Source organism: Nothobranchius furzeri, chromosome 5 (assembly GCF_043380555.1).
Source record: "Nothobranchius furzeri strain GRZ-AD chromosome 5, NfurGRZ-RIMD1, whole genome shotgun sequence".
Lineage (NCBI taxonomy): Eukaryota > Metazoa > Chordata > Actinopteri > Cyprinodontiformes > Nothobranchiidae > Nothobranchius > Nothobranchius furzeri.
Genome location: NC_091745.1, coordinates 8,287,477 through 8,300,046, shown reverse-complemented (window position 1 = coordinate 8,300,046; position 12,570 = coordinate 8,287,477).

Genomic DNA, 12,570 nt, shown 5'->3' with positions numbered 1-12,570 from the left:
GTTAATATATCATAATAATGCAAGTACACCCTTTAAAATGTTATTTTTATTCATTTAGAAGTTCAGAACCAGAACTTCTAAATGAATAAAAATAACAAACAAAAATTAAATAAAAAAGGAATCTCACTCCCTGTTAGAAAATGTTGCACCAAAAACAATAAAAAAAGACCCAAAACAATAAATACAATGGCCTATCCATTGTCAACAGCCAAAACTGCACTTCAATAATGATAATAAATAAAAATAATAATAGAGTTGTACATTTTGTAACTTTGATATATATATATATATATATATATATATATATATATATACCGTATATATATATATATATATATATATATATACCGTATATATATATATATATATATATATATATATATATATATATATATATATATATATTGAGGATGGAAAAATTATTGAGATGGGCACGTGACGTGTCAAGGGGTCTTTACATAACACCCCCCACCCCAAATCCGCACAAGCCTGCTGTGTCCCCCCCACTTCTGAAATCAAAATTTCGTCCCTGGTTAGCTTGTACTGTTCAATGTTGCTGCTTTAATATTATAGTTAGGTTATACGTAAGTTAATTAGTTAATGTCAACACAACCATATTAACCCTCTGGAGGCAGGCGCTGCAGATTAGCAACGTTAAAACCTACCTACCTGGTTACTCCACATACGTATTTCATGAGCATTTTTTAACTCAGAAGTACCCCTGAAGGACTTAGTTGTTCGTCCTTTCATCAAAACGTATTTTGAGCCTGAGAGGGTTAAGTAGTGATGAGATTTATGGCTCTTTCACCAGAGCCGCTCATTAGTCAGTCGCTTACCTCAAATGGCCATTCAAATCAAAAGACTGGCTCCTTTGAACAAAGGGAAGCCAAGAGAAGCGGGGGTGGGGGCTGGGGGGGGGGGGGGGGGGGGGGGTAGGAGTAACGTGTTGCTCCGGTGTCCGTGAGGGCGCGGGTAAGCTTTGCCAACTTCCGGGGAGGTTTGTTACCGGAAGACGATTCGTTCGTGGATGTCACATCACTACTGGGTGTGCCCTTCCCCCATAACCGTTCTGTCTCGTGGAGGAGCTCATTTGTGTGCATCTGTGTGAAACACGCATAGGAAAAAAAAGAACGACAGAAAGATCGGCTCCCCTCAGCCGTGACTCGGCCCCATCGTTCATGTTTAGGAGCCGTTCAAAAGAATCGTTTCATTCGCGAACGTCACAATTCTAACGTTAATTCGTGTTAATTTGGTTGAATGTAAATACAGTAGGTTGGTTTTGGGAAGCTAAAGCCCTTTTCAGATTGACATTCTGGAATATGTGCGGACAATTCAGTCCGGTTTTTAACCAGAACTGTGTTTTCAGACACACCACTTTTGTACCTGAACTTGTCCTTTCGGCTGCCTTCACACAGCAGGGAAAAGTTCCAGATGTCTGAGGGGGAGGGAAGGCCGTACTCAGATAGTGCGGCGGGCGTACATGCGTCATTTACCCAAACAAAGCCATTCAGTCAAACATTGCCGACGAAGAGATATAATTCCTCTCACTGATCGGACTTATGTTAAGCATAATTCTGCGCACACGAAGACGCATAAGAGACCTGGATGATGAAGCTCAATGGTTAAAGGAATCACGGAAGCGGTGTGAAGCGCTCCGTCGCGCGTCTAGGAGACGGTACCGTAGGAGGCGAGCTGCCATGGTTCGCCGCATGCTACAGGACAAACAAACAAATACAGAATGAATCTTAACCAGATCTTTTATTTGAATGCATTTCTCAACTTTGTGAAGAATTGTAAAAGTATTGGACTTTTAAATGAAGTACAACGTGTTCTAGAAACATCAGCACTTCATGTATTATATTACTCACTTATTGTTCCATATTTGACTTATTGCCTAGAGGCTTGGGACATTACTTATAAAGCAAATGTTAATCCTTTGTTTCTATTCCAGAAGAAAGCTATGAGAATCATATATTAAAAAAAATAAGATGCTAGAGAACGATTGTTTATTTAATCAAAAACTTTGAAATTCATGGATTTGATTAATTTCAAAACACATAATTATGTGCAAGGCAAAAAAGATGTTACTGTCAATTAAGTTACAGAAGTTTTTTGTTCTGGTCCAAAATGGTGAAAAAATAGCAAGAAGTCTGTGTTCAAAAGAATATTTGCACGAGCAACTTTTTTTTTTAAATATATTTTTATTGAAAGAAGAAAACAACAGTACTTGCAATTACCAAAATACAATTAACCTTTCTACATTTTTCTACGTAAATAACAACAAACAAACAGAACAACAAAAAAATGGGGGGGGGGGGGCAAGACAAATAATTGCACGATTGTTTAATTGCACGAGCAACATTAAAGCAAATCAGTATATGGAGTAAAACTGTGGAAAAACTTGGATGATAACTTAGAAAAATGTTCAACTACAGATCAATTTAATAAACTTTATAAAGAAAAGATGTAAAAATCCTATGATTTGACAAGTTATTGATGGAGGATATTCTTTGATTGTGATGTCGTTTGAAAACAAAAGATGTATGCTTGGTTTGTATAAGGCCAATTCAGTGGCACAAAAAGTGGGTATACAGTGTATGAGACACAGGGGCACCAGACTATAGGGGGCACCAAAGCGATGTCTATTATGTGTCTGCATACTCCTCACAGGTCGTTGCACCCCTGGGCCATTTAGAAGGGGAAAGGTCATGTAAGATTTTTCTTCTTCCTCCCTGTTTTCACTGGGAAGATTTGTACCTGTTCATGTTTATGCATTTAGCAGACGCTTTTGTCCACAGCTACTTACAAGTGATAATCGACATGTTGCCCTTGAGGCTAACAACAACAACAACAAACAATTTCCGGCCAGTCGTAGGTGGCAGTGAGGCAGCATGATGAATCATGGAGAAGAGGGAACAAGGAGTGGACAGTAGAGATGGGGGACGGGTGCAGGGAGGGTGCTAGTTTAGAAGATCACAAGACCACAAGATGTAGATCCAACGGACATCTGGAGATAGCCAGAGAGTTGATGTACTGTAGGAGCCAAGCGAGGAAACCAGGATCGGCAGCAGGTACTCGACAATTTGGTCGGAGCAGGTGCACATCAGGATACGCTGGGTCCACAGGCAGAGGCTCAGGTGAAGGGAAGCAGAAGAGTAGCGGGGAGACGAGCCCTACCACCCGGAGAACGTTGGCGTGCGTAGGGGGTCTACTCCACCGATTACTCCAGGATTTCTGCAGCTTCCATGGCTAAGCAGGACAGGGAGGACAGCAAGGAGAAGAGAATGGGTTCGACCACCCCGGAAACAGCGAGGATTCGCCGAAACCCCCAGAAACAGAACACCTTCTGCTGGACTGGAGACAAAGCAAAATAAATGATCTTCCAGGCAGGTGTTAAAGCTCACCACAGGTCCAGGTTGGTCGGATCATTCTGTCACGATGCGGTGTGGGTGGAGGCGGACCCATGTGTGGAGGAGCTGGACCAGGAGGCAGAAATGCAGCTCAGATCAAAAATAAAACGGGTTTAATGAGTACTGGCAGGAAGGATACAGCAGGAGCAACGTAACAGGGTGGAGACACAACAATGATTCGATGAAGGACAAGTGCAAAACGGGGTATAAATACACAAGGATAATCAGCAACAAGGGGCAGGTGAGTCCAATAAACAACTAATTGGGGTAGATGAGACCAAGGCCTAGTCCACACGTAGCCGTTTTTTTTTTTAAACGAAAATCCACCCCTCCAAAAACTTGCATCCACACCACCTCGTTTTTAAAAAAAAACTCTGTCCACACATACCCGGATAAATACGTTGTTAAGGACATGCCAGACCTGTAGGCGGCAGTACTTCCCCCGTTCTTAACCTCGTCCTTCGTCTGTGGTCTTCCGCAAGGAGCAGTAATTCCACTTGCAAAAACAAACAAGCAGAAAGCGCTTGGACAACTGATAAAGCGAGCGCAGCTCTGAGGGCATCCATGCTGTCGGCTAGTGTAAACACAGGTCGCACACGTGATGTCAGCATTTTTCTGTCGCGGAAAGTGACGCTGCGGACCTTAAAACTCCGGTTTTGTCTGTCCACACGCAGACACCCAAAACGGAGAAAACGCAGATCTTCACTTTGGCCGGAGTTTTTAAAAAGATCCGTTTTTGTGAGAAAAAACTCAGTTTTCGTGTGGATGACAGGCCAAAACGTAGAAAAATATCTACGTTTTGGCAGATCCCCGGCTACGTGTGGACAGGGCCCAAGAGTCAGAGGGGTCGGAGCAGATCCTGACAATAATCTGGTCTTGGATCAGACACTAAAATGTGTTTTTAAACTAAAACAATTAATCAAATAACATGACTTTCAATTAATAACATCAAATGAAATATTTTTGCCTAATTTGTTGTTATTTTGTTAGAACTCTCATCTGAATTTTCAGAAACTTGTTGGATCATGAATCTGTTTAAAAATCTTGCTCTATAAGTGCCCTTTTTTTTTTTTAGCTTTGGGCACCCACCCCTTCATAGGTCTGTGCACGGCCCTGCTGAGACATACATGAAGTCCAGTGAAGTTTGGGTGCCCATTCTGTGCACTCTGAGGGGATTTGCAAATGTTGAAATTAGAGACACAGTGGCAGAAGAAGAAAAAATGTGTGTTTTGATTTAAATATTTTGTGTAGGTTGCGATTTAGATTGTGGGAGTAGAAAAATTCTGTGTTCAAAAGATTTGTACATATCTGACAGTTCAACGTGGGAGATGACATGTCAGGAGAAAAAAAATCTCCAAAAGTCAAAAATCTTGACCAAGTTGTATAAAATGCCACTTCAGTCATGTACAGTTCTACTTGTAAGTCTACCCGAGTTATGGAGCTCTGACGTTCCCAAGCTTTTTTTGCAGGGACCCCCATTCCTGTGTCCAAATCAAGCCTTTATACAGACATACAGAGACCTGCCTCTTACACAGAGCTACGATTGTACTATTAGGTGTGTTATCTGGATTCAAAAAATGTCATTTTTACACACACCTCACAACCTTAGCATGCAACCGTTTGGGGACCCCAGACTGGAAACCACTGGTCTACAGGAACATTTCCTAAGAGTTTTATTTCCTTGTCATTCAATAAACCCTTGATTAATTCCATGTTACAACACACAACCTACAACATTCATTAAAACCTCACATTTCATTCAGACACTTTTTAATTGTGTTAACGTCTCAACACTAAAACACCCTGGATCTTTCAAAAACAATGAATTTATCTTCCACTGGCTGAAGAAAAGAAGTGACTCACTCATCTGTGCTGAGAATAAAGCTCTGATCTAAAAGAGTCCAATTCTCAAACATCACAATAGCACCACTCTTGAAAGCAAGCTTATTTCCACAATGAATAACAACGTGTCCAAGGTTTTCCATGTCATAACTTTTATCTACTGCACAGCGCCAGGCTCAGCAGGTCTCCAGGGCCCAGTAGGGAAAGGTACCACCAGTATCCCAAATGTTCTGGGAGATTCCGGTACCCCGCTAGTGGGGGTCTAGATGTAACAGTGATTACCTGTTGTGAAGAGACCATCTGTTCCTCCCAGCTGGGTAAAATGATCAGGAGATGGATTGTTTCTACCAAAGAGCACCTGGACCTTCAGACATGATGCTCAGAGGCACGTTGTTTCTCATTCACGCCTCATTATGTCATCCTCCCGTTATATAAAAATACAGAAATGGAAGAATAAAAACAATGTCTGGCTTTTCACTGACACATCCCGAGAGCAGGCCTGCTGTAATTGCTTGGCAACTGCTTGCATGGTGTGTAGAAGTTGAAAGCGGTGAAACACAGAACGACTTCAAGCAGCAGAAACCATCCGAACTGCAAAGTAAAGGGGGGCCCACGCGTACACACGAGCAGAAAAAGCATTAATGATCCATCCGTTTGGCTCATGGACGTCACTAGGATTGAGAGATGGGGGGGCTTAGCCCCAGGAGCTTGACCTTGAACATTTTTTGACACACCAAGCAAAAACGTTGTCAATTAATTCATTATCTGAAGAACATTTAACAAAACCTATTATTTTATCACTTTCTTTTCCTTTCTTACCTTTGTGCATTTTCTCTCTTTTTATAAAAAAATAACACTTAATCAGTTCATTAGTGGGGTCTTTGTTGAAGAAAGATTTTATATAAGTCCATTAAAAATTAGATATGTTATATTTCCAAATAAAGCTATTCATTTCAGTCTACTGCACTTAACAGAGGGAAATGTTGCAGTCATTTGTTTAATTTGTTTAATTACAACTTGCTTAATTATAAATGTTACTGAAATATGACAAAGAACAAATGAATAATTGTCAAACTCTTATTCTGCCAAATGAGTGTGCAGTTGACAGTTTTAATATATGAATAACACTGCTATGATATGGAATAAAGGAGTATGTAATTAACAATTACAAGACAAAATAAATGTATATATAAAAATTAGGGCTGGGACTTGATTAAAATTTTTAATCTAATTAATTACAGGCTTTGTAATTAATTAATCTAAATTAATCGCATTTTAATCAATCAGGAAAATGTGCTCTCAAAGCAAAACTTAATTAAAATTATGAGACAGAGAATTAAACATTAGACCTAGTTATTACTGTAAAACTAAAGCTTTTAATAAAAAAAATGCATTTTAATTAATCAAATGTCACTGTGTGATATGAAACAAGACCCAAATCAACAAAAATTTATAATTACAAATAGAAAACACATGCAAAGGGTTCCTGAGCCTTTAAAAAGTCTCTCTGTCTAGATGAATGACTGAAATGAATTTGACTTTGCACCAGATTCTAATGTTTCCAGTTTCACTTGTTTGTATAATTGGGAGTTTTTTATTAGCATTTCCACTCATAATGTAGTAAAAACACATAAATAATAATCCTTCAAAATGACAGTAGAACAGGCACAAATATGATCTAGGACTTAAATGCACTAACTTTTAACACCAGAGCAGGCGTGGCATATTCTGAGAATGATCAGGAACACTAACTGGTTCCAGTTGGATGACTGGAGGATGATGGGATGATAAAAGATCATGGCGAGGAAATAATGATCTGACGAACAGGTGAGCGGACCTTCCTTACGTGGGAAGTCCTGATGTCACGTTAAGAAGGGGATGCTGCAGACCCGCAGATTCACACCTGCATCAGCGAATCTGGTGTGATCTCCAGCCTGATCACAACTTCCTCGTTCCTCACTGCCCCTGATGCACATACGCCCCTTAGCTGATGACAGCTTCAACACACCTCGCAGCTTAATGATAGTAATGCATGTGATGTTTAGACAGTGAATCGTCTCAGAAACATATAATTCCCCGACAGAATTGTTTAGAAAATCATCAGAAAAGTTTCAGAGTGTTTCTGTTTTAACTTAAACTTCTGTTTTCAACTTTAAGACACGTTGTTTGTGATTGTTTACAGAGTAGTGAGAACACCGAGCGTTCTCCCAGCGACAGCCAGGTGCCTCTCGTTTGTCTGACTACTTTCATAAACTACTGTTAGGGCACAGAATTATTCTGTCTGGTGCTTTCAGCGCTGCACAGATGTTACGTAAATGTTAAAAATATAGCTTACTGCAACTTTTGTAAAGTTTCCGGTGCCACCGGGCAGCCGAAGCAGAGACGATCTCTGAAAAATGTCCGAGACACGGACTCCGTTGTTGTCTGGAAGTTCGTTTTTTTCAAGTTCAGAAAAGAGGTGGAGGGGTTTCCTAAAACCTGCATCAGTACAAGCAAGGCAACTTCTTTCTGTTTTTATTCCGTTAGTAGCCATTAGCACTGTGCATTGTTGTGTGCGTCAGTGATATTCGGTCTACGAGGAAGTCGTGCAATGACAAAGGTTCCGCCGTGCTTGAAATGCAAGCGTGAAATTTTTTTAACGTGTCGTTTTTTCTAATTAACCATAATTAACGCGTTAAAGTCCCAGCCCTAAAAAAAGTCAAAATGATAGGGGGACTTGTGATTTTAGGGGGGCTGAAGCCCCCCTAAAACGGACCTAACGACGTCAGCGGTTTGGCTTAATTTGGTCGTGTTGATCATTTGGAATAAAAGGCTCGGTGGGGTGGGGGGTGTTACATACAGGAGGTAGCCCTGGGTATAAACTCTCCCTCACATAAATGTTACTCATGAGCTGCTGGAAGCAGCTTTGCTTTCCAGCCCCCAAACGGTGAAGCTGCTTGAGCCCACCGCTTGATTTCCTCTGCAGAATCTGGGTTAAACTGATACCAAGCATTGTATCTGTGGGAGGTTTTGAGCTTGATGAGCTCTGAAGCTGCTTTGCTGAATGCTACACTGAGCTGCTTGGCTGGCTGGCGCTGCCACAGGGGAACAGTCGCTGCTTAACCAAAGAGAAGAAGTGTGCCGATGCATTCAAAACACAAATTTAGCCGCTGGTGTGTTGCTCTGATCTGGTAACTTGCTGATTAAGGGGCTATTTATAGACGTAAGTGTGCATAACAGCTGTTTGCATCATGCAATGGTATGAAGAACACAACCTGTGAGTTTATATGAGTTTAAATGAGGCAAACTGTAAACATTCATATGGAAAATTACAAAAGGGAAGATCATAGCAGATTTTTAATAGCAGTGATGTTTAAAAAAAATGATACATCTGGCTTATAGATCGTCACGACCACTAAACTGGATGGATTCTGTTTAGTCACATTTAAATATCTAATTTATTGTTTTGGTTTTATTTAATTCTAACCATGACAAATGTCATGTAATGCATTTTTTAAAACAAGTTTCTATATATGTTGTGTCTATAGACCTTCTTCAACATGAAGACGCATGAAAGATAGTCTGTGATGATTTGACTTACAGTAGAGATCTGCTGACATCTCCTGGAGATCCAGATCAACAGCATCTGGAAACTAAAAGTTTAGTCTCAGAACTCATTTCACATGGAAGAAAGGTTATTTTTGATGGTTTCATAAAAAAAATAAAGTACAACTGATGCGCTTTATAATTCATTTGTTTCAAATAACATTAAATATTACACAATCGGTTTGGGATTTGTTTTCCTTCAGTTTTCATTAGTTCTGGTTTTGCTTCCAGTCCACAGATAATGAACAACAACAATAATGTTAATAACAATAAAGAGAAACAGAATCACTACAATTCAAATTCTGAAACAGCATTCAAACAATAACAGGATAACATGCAAAGAAAACTATTATCCATTCATCTGTTTCCAACCGCTGATCTGCAGCCGGGTCACGGGGGCAGTAGTCTGAGAGGCCCACACTTCCCACTTGGGTCAGGGAGTCCCAAGGGGTTCCCTGACCAGCCGAGAGACATAGTCCCTCCAGCGCATCCTGGGTCACCCTGGAGAGAAAACTAATTTTGGCCGCTTGTATCTGCAATCTCATTCTTTCGGTCACTACCCAAAGCTCATGACCATAGATGAGGGTAGAATGATTGACCACGGCAGACCGTTACAACGCTTGCATCACTGCAGATGCAGCACCAATCCACCTATGAATCTCCTGCTCCATCTTTCCCTCACTTGTGAACAAGACCTGAGATACTTAAACCCCTCCACTTGGGGCAGGACCTCATCCCTGATCTGGAGAAGGCGTTCTACCCTTTTCCAATTCAAGACCATGGTCTCAGATTTAGAAGAGCTGATTCTCATCCTGCCTGCTTCATACTTGACTGTGAACCACTCCAGCAAAAGCTGGTTTCTACTGTGATCACTGTCTGATGAAGCCAACAGGAGCACATCTTCTGCAAAAAGCAGAGACCTGATCCTTAGGCCACCCAAACGGATCCCCTCAACACCTCGGCCACGGCTAAAAATCCTGTCCGTAAAGTTATGAAATTAATCTGTGATAAAGGGCAGCCTTGGCAGAGCCCAACTCTCACCAGAAACAAGTTGTCATGGTCTGGGGAATACGTCTAACCCAAAACATGCAGAATCACAACAACTCACAGATGGATGGTAAAAAATAATATTCAATAACGAGAACTGAAGGAGCACTGGTAAGTCGAGAAACGGGAGCGCAGCGTCTGAGGAGGGGAGATCAGATACAGGTGAGTCCAGGGAGGTAAGTCTTAACTTGGTGGGTGCAGAGAAAAGACTTACTGGGAGATGGGGAAGTACCAGGATGAGGGAGGGCAGGTTGAGAGCCGGGATGTATCCAAGAGAGGGGTCCAGGAGAGGGAGCGTGAGGCGGGCAGGTGAGCGGGTTGGTAAGGAGGAATGGAGAACGGTGGAGAGCTGCGTCCAGAAATCCAATGAAGCACAGGTGAGTAATCCTGAGGAGTCGCAGAATCAGAGACGTTCCAAAAACCTGGATACGGGTAATCACAAAATCCAAAGTTTACAATAATCCAAGCGACTCGAGAGCACAAAAACCAAGTATCACCAGGAGGCTAGAGGCTACCAAGCTGTAGCCGGACCCGCTGATTGCCAACGAGATGCAGCTGGAAACCTCCCTCTCCTGCAACACACAGCTCAGAGTTGGAAAATGAGAGGAGTACTCACCCCGGCTCATGACTCAAGTCTCACATACAGAATGTGGACCAAGCTCTGACACTGGTCATACAGGTACCTAACAGCCCGTATCAGAGATCCTGGTACCCCATACTCCCAAAGTACCCCCCACAGGGTAGTCAAACATCTTTTCCAACCACAGAAAAAAATGGAAGTACTCTGTTTGTTCAAGTTACTTACTCCTCCCATGTAGTTCCTACATAATTGAATCACGTTTGTAAGATGAACATGATTGACTTATGTATTACTGACTTAAAAGGGTACAATGTGGTTTATACATGATTCCTTCTTGTTGGAGTAACGTTACAAAATATACGTGTTCATGATTCTGTTCGCCGATTACTGGTTGGATGGAACAGATTTCCCAGCATGCCACGCTCTGTCTAAATGTTGAAAAGTAAGATAAATCAACTGATTACAGCTCAAGTTCAATTCACATTTAAAGTAATATAAATTAAATTAAATATACATGTGCTAAAAACAGTTTTTTATGGTTTTTAAGCTGGCAGTGAGCAAAAACAATAACGATAGTGGTACACAGGTTCTATTATGCAGTTCCGAAATTATCAAAATCATGTTGCCACTTTGTTCTTGAAACTTGTCGTTTTTCTCTCATTGCAACCCGTCAACACGTGGTGTAGTGTTTATCTGTTGTAAGGCCATTGTCACATGACGTTGTCCAGCTGTGTTGTTACTTGAAGTTGTTATTTAATGTTTATTTATTTAAAGAGACATACAACTGTTGACCTATTGGGCATGTTGTGATCTGTGTGGGAACCTGGAGTACCCGGAGGAAACCCACACATGCGTGCCAATACAGTGGAACTGCCCCTGACATGACATTGCAGAGCTGCATCAACCAACAAGGCCCCAGAACATCCAGGGGTCTCATTTATCAAACATTGTGTAGAATCCTTACTAAAACCGTACTTAAGCTCAGCAAAAAAACTGTACTTACGCCAAGAAGGTTTGTGATCTATCAAACATGGAGTACGCACAGCTGCACGCAATCTCCGCTTCATAAATTGGAGACTAACGAGAAAGTTTCTCAGCTGCATTTTAGTCACATCCCGCCCTCACCACACCCACTTACTGCCATAAATAGTCAGTGCAAAGTGCCTTGTGGATCTTATGCATGTACATAAGCCGGCTGTTGCAGCGCTCCGCCAATGACGATGGCGACCGTAGATCAAGGCAGATCAAAGAAGTGCTATTTCACAGAAGCAGAAACTGAGGTACCTGTGGGTGAGGTGGAGAAATGAAAGAAAGCGCTTTTGCAAAACAAATAAGAGGAAATCCATGGAGTGGCACAGCGTTGCTGAAGCCGTCAATGTTGTGAGTTCTTCAGAGAGAAATGGGGCAGATATAAAAAAAAATGGTCCAATTGGGATTCGATCCCCAGACTCCCGGGTGAAAGTCACGCACGCTAACCAGTCAGCAAAACAGAGATCTCCCTTGCCTAAGTAGCCAGGGCACATCATCAATTGGGTCACAGTGACAGGACACACACTGTCACAGACGCATGACATTCTGTCTCAATCTGTCCCCCTGCTGATGTTCTGCATTCCGTATTCTGCGCTTCAAGCTGTGTGTGTGTGTGTTTTTGTGTGTGTGTGCGCACGCGCGTGTGTGTGTGGGTGTGCGCGCGTGTATGTGTGCGCTCGCGTGTATGTGTGTGGGGGGGTTCTTGTTCTGTGTGAAAACGAAGCAGTACAAGTGATAATGCTGCAGGATTTCATAATTGTATCCTGCTCAGCAGCAGCACTGCAGGTGCTCTCCATGTCCAACATTTGTGTAAGCCAGGTCCTTATCCAACTTAAAGTTGCTCACATTTTTCTGCTAAATTTTCTTTTATAAATCCCAAAGTTTGCATGGAAAGTTGCTTACGCAGTTTTCTGACCCCGTGTTATAAGCAAGCTTGATAAATGAGGCTCCAGAGGCTTAAAAAACTCCAGGTGGATCTCCTCTCCATTCAGATCCTTGCCACCAAGGAGCTTTTCATGTTATACACACCCATACACACACACATACACACACACACACACACACACACACACACAC